Source organism: Drosophila serrata, unplaced genomic scaffold (genome assembly GCF_035046125.1).
Source record: "Drosophila serrata isolate PLE 108 unplaced genomic scaffold, ASM3504612v1 contig_240, whole genome shotgun sequence".
In the NCBI taxonomy this organism is placed as follows: Eukaryota; Metazoa; Arthropoda; class Insecta; order Diptera; family Drosophilidae; genus Drosophila; species Drosophila serrata.
In genome coordinates this window covers 3,820,594-3,836,336 of record NW_028257138.1, presented here as the reverse complement: position 1 = coordinate 3,836,336, position 15,743 = coordinate 3,820,594, and the positions used below count along the sequence as shown (strand labels likewise).

General features: G+C 36.2%; 1 protein-coding gene and 1 non-coding gene across 3 annotated transcripts in view; one reads left to right on the top strand and one right to left on the bottom strand.

Annotated features, from left to right (window-relative positions):
* Btk (tyrosine-protein kinase Btk29A) overlaps positions 1-15,743 on the bottom strand; it is a 51,484-nt gene that overhangs the window by 30,837 nt on the left and 4,904 nt on the right. The window lies entirely within an intron of this gene.
* Positions 7,492-7,564, top strand: TRNAK-UUU (transfer RNA lysine (anticodon UUU)). The gene has a single exon. It is a non-coding gene; the product is annotated as a tRNA-Lys (tRNA).

The following is a 15,743-nucleotide window of genomic DNA, read 5'->3' as shown; positions in this document are numbered from 1 at the left end:
GATTTCATTTTCATTACAAATTTTCAAGTTGAATTTGAATTTCTGCTGGCTCATGGTTCCGCCTTCCCCGCCTACTTCTTTCTCATTCTCGTTTAACCCAAATAAGTTTTTGGCCTTTTATTCACAAGATTTGTTTACACAAAAGCAAATTCAAATGGCACACAGAGAAAATTCATTCAAAAGATCTTTGGGTTTTAATTGGAAATATTTAAATAAAGAGAGAGAGAGAGTATTTTTTAATTAAGTTAGAAACTTTATTTTAAAATAGATCTCTTCATCTTTGCATGAAAAATTGAATAGAACTATAAAAGTGAAAGGATCTTTTGTTTTATTAATTTATTTCTTTGTTCTTTAAATAAAAACATTTAAATTTTGTATCAGAACTGAATTTTATGGTAATTTCTTATTATTTTTCTGCCAGTGCACATGCTTTTGGCTTTTTATCAAAACTTCAAGTTGCCGAGCAGCTAAAAAGGAAGTTCAATTTCTTTTCTTGAATTTCAGTTTTAGTTTATTTTTTCCTCCCCTTCCTTAAGCTTTTGTTGATTCTTTATGTGTGCGTGTATGTGTTTTATTTTTTATTTGTTATTTTCAAATTGCTGCTTGCTTATTTGAGGTCTTTGTGTCAACGCTGTCGCTGTGTTGTTGATGAGTTTTTTATGCTGTTGTTGCCTCACTTTGTTGTTTGGATAGATCTCTTTTTTTTTCTGGGTTGCCGCGATAAGTCGGGGCCAAAAGTTAACCCGACAGACGACGTGCTTATCTGTCGGTCTTAAAATTTCACTCTCTCGATGTAATCCCCCGGACACACTCCCCCCACACTTTGGGAGTTATGTCTTAGATGGCAGCCTTTGTTGTTGGCCCAAAGTCTGAGTCAATTAGGCCAATTAAGTTGACTTAATTGAGCTGGCAGCGCTTTTAGGTCTTCCCCACCGCCAATTGTTGCGTCGTCTTGGCCGCAGGAGTTGCTCCTTGGCCGTTTTCCCTGGAAGCCAAGCCATCGCTTCCCGTCAAGTGTCGGCACACGTGCAAAAATTACCCCTGGCAAAAAGGACGAGGACGAGGACGAGGACGAGGACGACGCCGGGCTCAAGTGCCGTCAAGTGGAATGCCAGGCCAGGACGATGCCGAAAAAAAAGGAGCTAACAAACGGTAGGGATAAAAATTTAAATGGCGCACATTTTTCGGTCCCTCCGGTTAACTTAGTTTATTAAGCCTGTCATGGCCTCGTGAATGATATTATGCCTCTGCCTTTGTGGCATAAAAAAGGGCATATCAGTTACAGGGAAGAGTTTTTTAAGGAAATAAAATATGAGTACAATTATTGAAAAAATGCACTGAGCTTGAACTTTATATTTTCCTAATTTTGTAAGTATCTCTATAAATCACATTTTAAGGCTATTTAATCTCTAAAAGTTGACATTTAGGATGAATAAATGACCAATTCATAAAGTATTGATTTATAGTTTATTGTTGACTTCATGTCAAAAGCTAAGAATCAATTCTTTCTATAGCTTTTTTTATACCCTTGCTGGGTTCTATAGTTTTAGTCAGATGCTTGTAATAATGTGAAGGAGTCATTTCCGACCCTATAAATCATATATATTCTTGATCAGCATGAAAAGCCGAATCAATTTAGCAATGTTTCAGAGAAAATAAATTTTGAACATTTTTTCTTAAATTTTTTTGTTAGAAATTTGTCTTGTCAAAATGTCAAAATTTGACAAAATTTAAACTTTCTTTAATTTTAAAACTCAGTATGCAGATTTGTTAACCCCATAAAAACTAGCTAAGAACAGCTTACAGAATTGAAATTAATGCATTTTTGTCTAAGTTATGAGGTTTTTAAACTTTGATTTGTTGAACAAATTTGTATATAAAAATATTAATAATATTGACGAATAAAATGCTATTATAATTTTAGTCCGAAGCTCGTCCTTCATATCATTAGAAGGAGTCATTTCCGACCCTATAAATTATATATATTCTTGATCAGCATCAAAAATCCTATCGATCTAGACATCTCTGGCTAAAATTTAATTTTTTCAAAATATTGAAAAAAATTTTAGGGGTTAAAAATGTCAAACAATAGGACACAAAAATTAATTTTTTTAAATATTTTAATTGAGTATGCAGATTTGTTAGCCTAATAAAAACTTGCATGGGACAGCTTTCCGAATTAAAATTAATGCTTTTTTGGCTTAGTTATGAGTTTTTAAAAATTTGATTTTCATTGCAATTTTATCGATTAAAGGATGGGAATATTTTAGGCTTAGTTAGGATGGATTTCCGATTCAATCCTATAATGTAATTGCAAACTTTGTTTTCCCAAAGTTAGCTTCCTTTAATGTTTTATTACTTAATTTTCATATTCCAGAAATCAGAATAAGCTTGCATTTTGCGAAATTTAAGGTTTTATGTTACAAAAAGAAAATCCAACCATTCCCCTGATTAAAAAAGCTAAAGCACTGACCTTTTGCCCCCTAAAAATACCACAATTTTGCTTCCAAAAGCATATTCTAAATTACATCTTCTGTAATTCCCGATTTCAACTCAAAAGACGCCTTGTGGATTATTAGCAATAGCAATGTAATAGTAGTCCGCTAGCCAAGTGAAAAATTCCACATAAATGAAGAGGGAGAGTGGGCCGCTTCTCAATGGAAGCCAACTGAAAGGAAAGGAAATTGAAGGAGGTGGAGGAAAAATAGACCGACAGTTAGATGACATCCGGCGTCTGTCAGGTTTTCTGCTACAAATCCAACCCAGTTTCGCCCAGACGACGATGCTTCCTGAACACGCCAACAACAGCCATGAGCCGGCGGAGGAGGAGGCGGAAGAACATGTCGTGCCACTTTCCCGTGAATAGCCAACTGCAAAACTGAACAGAAAAATGAAAAACTCGAAAACTCGAAAACTGAACAGAAAACTGCAAACTGAACTGAACCGAAATGGATGTAGAAATGAAAAGTAGAACTCTAAACATAACTGCCAAAGGAGAGGAGGCATGACTAGTTATGGTTACTAAAGCTTTTGATAAACTTTTTGCGGACGACATGGCTTTTCCTCTACTTTGAGTTGTTCCTGCTCCCAGCTCCCTGCTCCCGGGGTCAATGAACCTGGGTGGAGCAAATACTCAATGTGTATCCCCCTTGATACCAAAGGTTGCGCGAATGTTGAGGAACACATGTCCCATTCCCCAGTCAAAGTCCCATAACCATTCCCATTCCCAATTCCCAACATGTGGCGAAAAAAAGATGCAGAAAAACAGCAGCTGCTTCTGATTTTTCACTAAAAACGAGCTAAAAATTGCCTCGGCAATTAAATCGAGATCTTACAAAAGCGGGAATGGAAATTTCCTTAAACTACAAAACGAAAAGAAAGGGAACTGAAACTGGTTTGCCAAATTCTGGCGTTAAATGCGTTATAAACGAAATGGAAAGGCCATGGCGAGTGAAAGTCAATTAGGGCAACATTAATCAAACTGATTAACCAAAACGCAGTCGAACCTTGCCTCTGGGTGAAAAATTAATAAATCCAAACAAAGAAACCCATTCAAAGTGCGGATAGAACCTAACCTGAGGTTAATTCTTCTTGACATGGGAAATCTTCGTTCTTTCAACTTCAACTTTACTTAATTATTCCTTCAACTTGTTGAGAGACTTGTGTATTCTTGCATAATTTAGCAGTCAGAAAATGTTAAGACAGAGATATGCTCTTTTAAATGGCAAAGGAATTTCTTTTCTTTTTTTCCCTGCAAAAGGAAATGGCAACAATGGAACCCCGAAATGTAACACGAGTATGCATGCTTAAAAAGGACTCACACAACAGGTTGGAACATGAAACAACGTGCACCTGCAAAGGGTGTACCAGTGTGTATCCCTATTTAATTCTATTGTTTTGTTGCCAAGGAAAGAGAGTCCTTCCTAATGCGACGGCAATCACCTGGGCATAATTGAGAGAGCTGTCAAAGCAAACTACTCCTGCAACTCAGGTAGGCAAAAAAGAAAGAAAGAAAACGCAATGGAAACTCCTCGGAAAATTGAGAAACAACAGAAGCAATAGCAAGAGAGGGGAGGAAAAACGATTAAGTGAAAATTGCCATCGCAGAGGGTCAAAGTGGAGTGGGTTGGCGGAAAGAGAGAGCGTGGAAAATGAAACGATAATTGGAGAATAGATGAAGATGATATAGCCAGAGATGAAGAAAATACAATTAAAAGTAGAAGAAGCACATTTACAAGAAGCTAAGTAACTTTTAATAAACACTAAATTGTTACTGAAGGAGATCTGTGTAGTATATATAAAAACTAAAAGTATCTAAGATAAGGAATTAAGGGATTTCAGAGAGGAAAGATATAATCTAAACTATAGAATACAAAAAAGATACAAATATCTAAAAGATAACTATCTAGCTTTGTGGTATTTATTTATATTACCTATAAATAAATTTCCACAACACAGAAACTAAGAACCCTTCATTATAATAATTCCCATTCCCACGATACCAAGACCGCAGGGAGTGCGCTTAAATAAATATTACCATATAAAATAAAAAGAGACCGATTATAATGCTTGATGCACTCAATTGGACAGTTAAGTAGGGGAACCCCAGACTCAGTCCATGAACAAACAAGTATATATCGCCCACTCAAGTGCATCCTCGACCGAGAAGAGTGCAACCTTTTCAATGTTGATTAATGAAAACCAAACTCATGTTCAAATGCCATTTCGGCATTCGACTTTGAGACGCGTAACGAATCCCCCCAGAGAGAGAAATACATATGCTATATGCCATAAAGTCCCTTCTTTGATCAATCGAAGGGGATCTGGGAAGGGGATTGATCATGATTGATGGAGCGAAGCGCTTCTTTAACTGACCGCATGCCGAGTGCGATTGAAAAATCGCCTCAAATAAATTATAACTGTAATAAAGAGAGAGCGTAATGGTTTTTCAATTTCCCCCCCGGCTAACTCTACCCTCTCAGTCTTTCTGTTTTCTTTAATTATTACAATTTCACGCGTAGGAGCAAAAGCGGCGGCAATAAATTTCACTTAAAAAGCGGAATTGTAAACAAAGACATGCATCTGTTTCCTCTGTCTGGTACAAATTTATGCATTTTTCCAATGAAAAACGAAATATTTCCCTTTCCCAATGCATATAATTTTAATTTCTATGCAACCGGTTCCCATCCATTGGTCATTATCAAGAAGAAGGACATGCTCGGCTGACCCTCTTGGGTTACCCTTGTGTTCTGGTCAAGTAATTAATTTTAGTCCACGGTAATTTGTGCCAAATCATTCCCTGCTCATCTAGGCTGTCTTCGCCTCTTCCTGTCAACAAACAAGGCACTTGCTCTCTCACTTCGTGAAAATTCACAGCACAGTCTGAGGCTTGAGATACTTTGAAATCACCATCACAAGATCATAAAAAATAATCGCTATGCAAATGTGCTACTGAAAATATGATGTATGAGGTTTTTCGAGGAATTTTAAATAGTTAAAAAATATATATGTTTGAGCTGGAAGGTGTATTTATAAAATTTATAAAGTTTAAAGTTATGTACTTAATTTATTTGTCTCTTTATTTTTCGTTTCCAAGTTAAGAAGAATAAGAACTCTATGATTTCCCTGCTCTGCATCCTGAGAAAAGGCATCAAAGCATGAACTGCGATTTCATTGGAATTTCCCCCCCTGTTTGTGGCAGTGTGATCCATCACATGTAGATACAAAAGGAAATCTTGGGAAAATACGACGAAAAAGCGTTGGCGATGTAATTAACGATAAGACAAAGTTCAAAGTTTGCCCTGCAGCACAAGACTAATAATTAAATTTATAGAAAACGAAAAAAGAAGAGCTGAGCAAAGAAGAAAAATCGAAGTCAGATAAGCATCAAGCGGAGCTTGTAGACACACTCGACAGTATATATACCTTCAGATATATATATGTATATATACGGCTGATCAATCAGCGATCCCTGCCCCAGCTGCATCGTTCTTCTTCCACAATAAATATGAAAATCGTGACTTGAACGCTTAAAAAGCGCTTAAAACGTATTAAGCAAACACACATATGGAAAACTTGTCTGCGCGGAGACAAAGAAACGCGGGGAATAATTGAAAACCTAGTGGAAAAGTGGAAAAGTTGAAAAGTGAGTGGGGAAAAAGGCAGAGGCAGAGGCTCAGAGTGGGGAAGAGATAAATGTGCAGAGGAAATTGTCAGTCATAAGGTCAGCAAAGATAAACCCCTATAGCCCCGAAAATTCCTATCCCAATATCAAGAAGTAATTACATGCGAGAGCAAAGAGTTTTTCATTTGACAGCAGCTGTGAACAAAAAAAAAAAGGAGAAAAGCAGAAGGAAAACATGAAGACGATGAAGAATACCCCTACGCACAGGCATTTTCCAGCATTTTCCCTTCGCTTAGTTAGCTGTTTAAATACTCCGAGTTCTCTTTCTTTCACTCTCTTGGCAACATTTGGTCTTCGCCCTTTTGTCTATTTTTGAAGCAATTTGTGTTTATTTTTATGTTTTGATAAATGCATTTTCCTCATTTTCCGTCTCCGCATATCTTTGCGGAGGTCGTTCACTGTGTTTTCCTATGACTTTTCCATCGGTTTTTGAATGGAAACTCTAATTGGGATATCAATAAATGGTTAAGTCACAAATCGGATTAATTTCCAATTGAATATTTTTAAGCGTAACGAATTTTCAAAACGCTTAAATGCATATTTAAGATGCTCCTTTTAAAAATGCTATTTCATATTTTATTTTGCTTATTTCTTTATTTTTAAAACTTCTCTATATCTTTCTAAATAATATTAAGCAATGGTATTGACGTTTTCTAATATGTTGCCACCCCATTAATAATTTCTTATACCACACTTTATGGCTTTTTGGTGCTATTTTGGTGACTTTCTTATGGTGTCATGAAAGAACACATACCTATAATATAATTTATAAACTAAAAATACACATAATTCATAAGCAACAACAGAAAACACACAGCATTGATAACTTTGCTGTTGCATTTTTATGATATATTTTTTTCCTGCCTATATAGCGCCAAAATGAGATAAAATAAGGTCTGTTTAACCATATTTAAAAAATTTAATAATTTATAAGAAAACTCGAAGACTTCAAGAAAGTGAATCTAAGTTGAAAATTCTTAAAATTTGTGATAAGAAAATTCAATTTTATATTTATTTTATTATATAAAAATTTCAATTTCTAGACCAATTGATTCATATTTGATAATTGGAATCAAACTATTAGCTTGTAATATAAAATAATTGTTTGTAATAATAATAATAATATTATAAAATATATTTAGCATAAACATCTATGTTTTATATGACATATTTTGATAATACTGCTTTATTTCATTTGGAACAGACCTCAAACCCCCGAGAGGCACTCGTTCTTTAGTGAATATTTCTCTCTTGATTTTCTTGTGCTCTCTCTTAATATTGAGCTTTAGTCACCCCTACGAGCAAGTGCCCGGATAGCTCAGTCGGTAGAGCATTGGACTTTTAATCCAAGGGTCCAGGGTTCAAGTCCCTGTTCGGGCGATCGAATTTTTTATATATTTATTATGCAAGGCTACTAAAGATTATTTCCAATCAAAAGTAGGAAAAGCGCTTCAGAAGGATAATATAAAGTATAAACACATCCTAAAGCTCAAAATGCTTCAGAAATGAATTTTGTTATAACCATAAATTATAAAAAAAAAGAAACCTTTAGAAATCTGAAATTATTATAAAAATAAATAAATAGTATTTCAGGACCTTCTCCCTTAAGAGTATTTTTATGGTCTGCATTAAGTTCATTTTGGAAAATATGCAAGAATTTCTTTTCTTCTGGAACATGATTTAAAATACGTTTATAAATATTTTTCATTCATTAAAAATCGTGTGGGAATTAGCTGGAGGCTTTGGGTCCATTCATGAAACTGCATGTGCAACAACATAATTAGGACAGGAAGAGGGCGGTCGGTTTGGTTTTTTTTTACAGTAGAGCTTCCTTTAAAGTGAACTTATACATAGGTATTCCAAAGCAGAAACCTATAATGAAATTCGTTAAATATATGCAGTAAAACATAATTTCTTCCTATAAATTACTTTCCTATCTTTTCTTGTAACACAATTTTAAAAGTTTTCTTGAATGAATAAATTTCTTGGCTGCTCAGAATTAATTTCATTGTGCCTCAAAATCACCTCTAGGAAGGAAACACTGTACTTTTGGCTTAAATCCTGGCATTCTGGAATCTGAGCACACAGGCAACGCCCGCCGGGCAATTTGTCTGGGTCGCAAATCTGGAATCATCCTCCTGCTACTCCTGCTCCTGCTCCTGGCTGCTGCTCCTGCTCCTGCTCCACCTCCAACTCCCGACAGAAGCGCAGTGTCTGCTGCGCCAATTCCTGACCGATGACTGCGAAACGCCCCCCAAAAACAAAACTAAGAGGAAAAAAATATACGAAAAAGGAAAAATTAAGAAAGAAAAGTAAGAGAGCTGACCAAGCTCGGCTCACACGCCGCAATGGCGTTGAAGTAGGAGTTGGAATCCGGGTGAAAAGAGTTTTTGCCTGGGAAACTGTAATGGAAACCGGAAATGGGTTGGATGCCAACAGATTGAATCATTGGTCGTGTGTGTGTGCCGTGCCTATGCTGCATTTCATATCGGGACATATCTTTTACACGACAGATTCAAGGGAATTTTGAATTGGCGAAATTCGCACTGGAAGCGGAAATTAGTCGGAGTCAAAGAGAGCGGCAGACGGCGACCGGCGAAAGTCATTTATCATTTCAGACACAACAACAACAAACACACACAACGTGTGTGAATATTTTCCTTAATTTTTTATTTTTACATCCCTGCTTGGACAATTGTACGAATGAATTTACAGTTACGCATTTTAACAAGAATAAATGGGTTGATGAACAGTGGTAATTTTTCATTTAAAATGAAAAGTAAATAAACACAATAAGAAAGGATAATAAAGGGAAGGAAAATATAATAAATAGTATAATATATATAAATATTTTTGAGAGTATTTTTGAACCCTAAAGACTAGTTAAATTGATTAGGTAGCTAATTCTAAAGTCGTTATTTTTATAAAACAACTTTTTTGAGAAAATCGAATTTTACAAATTTTATAACTTGGCCAAAAATGTATTAATTTTAAATAGGCAAGCTGTCCCATGCTAGTTTTTATTAGGCTAACATACCTGCATACTCAATTAAAATGTTTAAAAAATAAAAAAAAATGTGACTATTTTTTACCATTTTAACCCCTTAAAAAATGTTCAACATTTTGAAAAAATTAAATTTTAGCCGGACATAGCTAGATCGATTAGATTTTTTTATGCTGATCAATAATATATATGATTTATAGTGTCAGAAATTACTCCTTGACATTGTTACATGCTTCTGCCAGGGTATAAAAGTAAGGGTAAATAAATAAGGCTTAAAGTAACTAAGCCACTGAGGATTTAAGAAACACCTTAACCTCTTTCCTATGATAAATATTCCATCAGTAAAATGTAAACCCTTTACATTCATTGATTTATGCCAAGTCGTAAATGTGTATTCATTGAGTTGGAAAAACCGAAAACGTATCTTTCAAGGAATTTTTAGTAATTACTAATTAAGCTTTAGTTTGGTTCCCACCAGAGTCTAAGTTTTAAGCACTTTGAGTCTACCTTTCGTTCCATAGTACCGACAACTGACTTCTTTGGCAACGGCCTTTGTGTGGACCAAAAACAAAAAAAAACCGAAACAAAAAACAACAAATAAATGAGGAAAGTGAGTCTCGCACGCAGCTTAAACAGAACCGAAACGACATCCCACATTGAGTTATGAAGCCAAACCCCCTCCGATGGCCCCTATTTTTCGCTGCCCAAAAGGCCATAAAGTACAAAACAGCTAACAACTTATGGCGATCGCAGCGGCTGCTGCTGCTGCTTCTACCGCTTCTGCTGCTGCTGAAGAGGAGAAATATATGTTTTGTGTTGTTTTTTATGATGACTCACGAGCGTCGAGCGGCGCGCGATAAGATCAATCATCAACCGCAGAGGGGGACATGGGGAAGGTGGAGACCATCTCTCAACGATCTGGAACCCGGAGCAGCGCATTTGCGGTCTGCGCCTGACCATTCGGGCCATCTTTCTTGATAACACTATTGAATACGAAAGTAGACAAGTTTTTTTTCGGAATCGGTTTCGGGTCACAGTGCGTTTCAAAATTGATAGTGGGTTTAATATTTACAGATTTCTTGTATTATAGAGTATTATAATTTAAGTTGGAAGCTTGAAAACATGTAAAGGAGTCATTTTCGATCCTATATTTATATATTATAAGGGGTTACATTTTGTCAAAAATCATAATTGAGTAAGTAGACTTAGACTTAGGCTTAGATATTGGATTTTTAAACTTTGATCTCCAAAATATAATACATTCAACATAATAATATATATATAATATAATATAAATAACACAATATATATAATATAATATAAATAACACAATATATATAATGTAATATAATATTGTAATGGGAAAGGTAAGCTCTCCCTCCCTCTTTCTCTGTCCTTCTCTAGATTAACCTTTCTCTCCATCTCTCTCTGCATATCGCTCTGCATACTTCCGTCTCCCTCACTCTCACTCTCTCTGTTCTCTTTACTCGGGGACTATAAATAGAGGCGCCGCAGCAGCTCTGGCCTCATTCTGTTTGCTGCCTCCCCACTGTTAACATCGATAGTGATAGTGATAGTGATTACCTTTCGACCCCTTAAATATCATCTGAGCAATGCAATACTTATGGATAACTAAGAAGAAGCTCACTCACTCACTAATACTCTTCCAGGGTATTATAAATTTAGTCAGAAGCTTGTAACTATGTGAAGCAGTCATTTCCGACCCCATAAATCATATATATTCTTGATCAGCATAAAGAGCTGAGTCGATCTAGTCATGTCCGGCAAAAAAATAAATTTTTGATATTTTTTCAATCCTTAAAATTGTCAAAATTGAATTTTTAATTGAGTATGCAGATTTGTTAACCTTATAAAAATTAACATAGGAAAGCTTTCCGAATTAAAATTAATGCTTTTTTGACTGAGTTATGAGTTTCATAAACCTGGATTTCTCAAAAAAAAATCTCATATAGAAATTATGATAAATCTCGATTTCAAGAATACGAATATTTTAAGTTATGATCTATTTCCGATTCGATACAAACTACGGCATGCAGAAGATAAAAACATATGTACATATAAATTAAGAAACCTTTTCCGTTTTTATTTTTGATATATCATATTATATTTTCCTATAACATATTTAATCTTTAAAGAAAATAGTTTCCTTACTATACTCTTATATTTTCGAAACGCACCTTATCACACATGCTCACACGTTTAGATGAAACCGGCTTTGATTTCTAATTATTGAGGATCGGTTTTGTTTTTTTCGGGGTTTAAGTTTTCTTCTTCGTTTTGTTGTATTTTATTCGATGGCTCGTGAGCTTTGAATTAAGAGCAGGAAATAGCTGAAGCCGATAAAGCCAATAAAAACGCTTAAGACTTTGAGTTTTTCCCCAGAAAAGGCGTTTATTTTTAGGCATAATTCCAATTAAACGATGGTTTATTGTCTCTGGCCGATAATGAGGCGTAAAAGGTGTTTAAGCTTAGGCTCACTTGCTGTGGGACTTGATGGGAAGCTGGGCCTTATGGTTATGGGTCCCTGAATCTGAATATCTCTCTGTCTGGATGTAATAACTCAATGTCAGCTCGTGGGCGAAGGAAAACAAAAGGGCAGCTAGGAGTAGAAGCTAGAGGAGTTGCATGAATAAGGATGAAGAGGGATATAGGCAAGGCGAAAGATTCATTCAAGGCAGCATAATGAAGCATGAAAAGCTTAAGCTCAGCGGCAGACAAAGCGACGTCTGGAACATGGAATATAAAAGGCATGTTATATATATGTATATTCCTATCTTCCTTTAGGGATTTACAACTCATTAGACGCTGCAAAACCATAATTTGGCATTCAAGACACGCCGGATAACAGAGCCCGCTCCTCCGTTCATTGAATGATTCATCTCCCGTGAACCAAAATCCGTTAATAGGCAAATCATGTACACGAAGCGGAGCAACAAAGACACAAAACTGACCAACAGGTTTTCCATATAATTTTATTATTATCATGCCCCATGCCCGATCCGAAGTTGGAGTGGTGTTGTTACCTTTTCGATTGTGATTCATAATTGTTACAAGTGCTTACCAAAAGGGCTTGGTCTCTGCACAATTGTTATGTATCTCCGTGTATAGATATATCGATATTGGGGGAATAAGCCCCAAGTGCACATGTAAATTGCTGGAAAAGTGCTGGTAATTAGTCAGCAAAAAAGACAGCTGTCATTCGGAGAGAGGGGTATTGAATTTTAGGAAGTATTATTGAATATTTATAGAAGCTAAAGTGATGTGTTAATATTGGGAATTAGAGAATTTCTCTTCTTTCTCAATTTCCAATTAAATAAATATATAGAATTTGCTTTGAATTTGAATAAATGTCAATAAATTACGCATATTACGCATATACCCCCCAAAACACAGGGTATCAGCCTTAAACAAGTAACTGTAATCAGGCTTAAGCCTTTTCAGTCATTTAGCCTGCGGTTGCAACTGGCAACTGGCGACCGGCAAAACCGCAAAAGACGTCAGGTTGTCTTCCAAGGTTTTCAGGAACACAAAACAAAATCGAGGACAGCTTCTCCTCATGCCAGGCCGATCCGTAAAAGAGGAACGACATATGTCAGAGTCAAGATTCCCTCCTTTTCCCCCGGTAAAAAACAACCATCACAAGGAAGATGAAGCAGCTTATCAAAAACAGTTTGGCTTTGGCGCCAATTTCGTGTTAAATAAAGAAGGGAAAGGGGAAAAATATGTATAAATGCACTGCGAAGATTTATAAAAGCATAAACGACAACGATTGGAAACGGGACCACCCAACATACAATATATAAGAAAATATTCAGCTTGGCTCCTCCGCTAATTTGTCAGCATTGGGAGGATGCCATGCGGGCTTTTGTAATTCTACGAAATCGGCTTTAAGCCCCGTTCGTCGTCGGCGGTTGTTTCACCTCCTAAAAGGTGTCAATTCGTGAAGAATTTTTTAAAACGCTTGCGATGAGTAATAATCCACACACACATTTTTCTTCCACCGCAAAGGGTCTTAAAAAAAAATAAAGTGATAAATTTAAAAGTCTAATTGGTAAAAAGCCTTACAATTGTGAGACATTGATCAGGCTGGCAAGTTTTAGCTTCGCGGTCGTAAAAAAATATATGAAAACCCTTTCAAAAGTCATAAAAATCGGCGAGAAAAGGAGTTTCTTCATTTCCAAAGTGGCTACTGGACAGGATTAGTCTTCTGCACACACACACACTCATCAATAATGGGGAAAGCATTTACACACAACTCTTACACACATTTACGAGCCTCGAGAGCCGAGAGGAGGACTTAGGTTGGTGGCAATGCCCCCGAAAGGAACCAAGCCCCCGAAGCAGATGGCACCTAGCTCCATTAGCCTGGAGGAGGACCATATGGGGATGGGCTCAGAAATAGATATATGTGAAGAAAGGGTATGAACATCACATGGGATTTATCAGGCCAGAGTCATAAATATAACCACCAGGTATTAGCTAGATAGTTGCTGCAATTATCTTTAAAAGGAACAGGGTTATAGAAAGGATGTTCTCAAGAGTACTTCAAAAAACAATTTCTTAAAGCTACTGTATAAAGCGTTGTGTAATAATTTCTTCAATATTTAATAGTCTTGCTTCTTTTAAAGTTATTAAGTAAAAATGTTCCTATATTATTATGTATTTTCCTAACCATTAAGAACTTCAATTAAGCTCAGAATTCATGTATAAAAAGTCCAATTCTATGTCATTTCTCACAAAGGAAAGTGCATTCCCACATTCGTTATTCACACTACTCGCCCCCTTTGGGTTCATTTCTCTATTTAACGCGCATTGGATTGCGACCCGCCTTCCTTTCGCAAAATTGTTATTTACAGCCTTAATCTGTGCGAAATGTATTAGAGAGCAGAACGAAACGCATTGGCAGGGGAACTACAAACTGCAAACTGCAAACGGGCAAAGTGTTGGCAAACAAAGAGTCCAAGTTCAATTAGCATACCACCGCGGTGAGCCATAGAGGATGATTCTTGGGTTCGGTTTGGTTTGGTTCTTTGGTTCTTTGGTTCTCCAGACCCACTTCAGTGTCGTGGGACCTGCGACTGTAACTGGGACCTGGCCCAAGCTGCGATTTTTATGACAGGTTAATGACACAACTACGACAACGATGTACAGCGATGATGATGATGAAGCCTAGGCAGTGACTACACCCTGATAAAAAATGCGACAACTTTATAAAAGCCATATATTAGTTTTGAAATGCTTAATTGGTTTACTAAAATCGTTTTCAATAGATAAACAAAATTCTATTATATTCATAAACAGAATTTTTGACTATATAAACCTAAAGGCTTAAAAGACTTAATTAATATACAACATTACATATTATTTCATAACCTTAATAAGAGAATACATTCAAATAAATTCTTACAACCCTAAATAATTTGTGTATATCTCTTTAGAGTCACTTAAAATCCTTGGAGAACTTAAACCTTTCTTTAAACCAAAAGAACACAAATGTATTGGTTATTTTCTCAGGTGTATTCCTGTGCAATGACTAGGTGGCTACGTGGATGAGCTGGCCCCGGCTCCAGCTTGTTGCTGGCTCTCTGTCCCATTAATCAGCCTGCTCCGTGTCCGAGGGTCTGACCCCAATAAACATGACGGCCCGGACATTGGACCACAAGGAAGCGACCGAGCGAGGAAGGAAGGAAGGATGAAAGGATGGCTTGAGCTGGCCATATCCATCTCAACTTTCCCAACCATGGGGTGGGTGGGTGAGAGAGACCACACAAAGGAGCCACCGCGAATCAATCAATTAATTGAACATTTTCTACATGAGTTCATCGAACCTCCGAACTCTGCAGCAGCTTCAGGGAACAAAAGAAAAGCGGCGAGCGACAGGGGGTGGTGGTCTACGGAAAACCAGCGAATTGAATAAATGAATGAGAAAACGATGGGGATAGAGTGACAAGACAGAGTGATTGACACCCGTGTCGGTTGTCTCCTTAAAAATTTGAAAAACTTTTCAGGATGCGCTGGGATTTAGAAGCAGAGATTTGGCTGCCATTCAGATTTATCTTAACAACCGAATACTTGTAATTAATGTAAAATCAATTCGAAAGCTTAAAATAGGGGGAATAAAGTAATTGTAATCAGACCTTGAAATAGAAAATTCCTTTTGTAAATAAAATAGATTTATTTTTAAAGATATATTAGGAGGTTTGATGTTTTTAGAACTTTTAAGGAGTTATAAAAATAATTTTACAAACACATTTATAGAATTTTTAAGAGCACTAAAATCTCTTAGAAAGGATTCTAAAATTATGCCATGTTACGATTTTTAGGGTAAGGTCTAAGCACTGCTATCGTGTTTCTATTATTATTATGCAAATAAGGAGTCTTTAAATACATAATAAATAAGCAAAGAAAACCCCCGAAAATAAGCTAAACTCCCCTACCATAACCATTCATTTCAATCAAGCAATATATGTATTTTATTGCATAATTTTAGGCGTATCCCTTGAAACCAACCAAACTGAGAACGCCATCTAATTC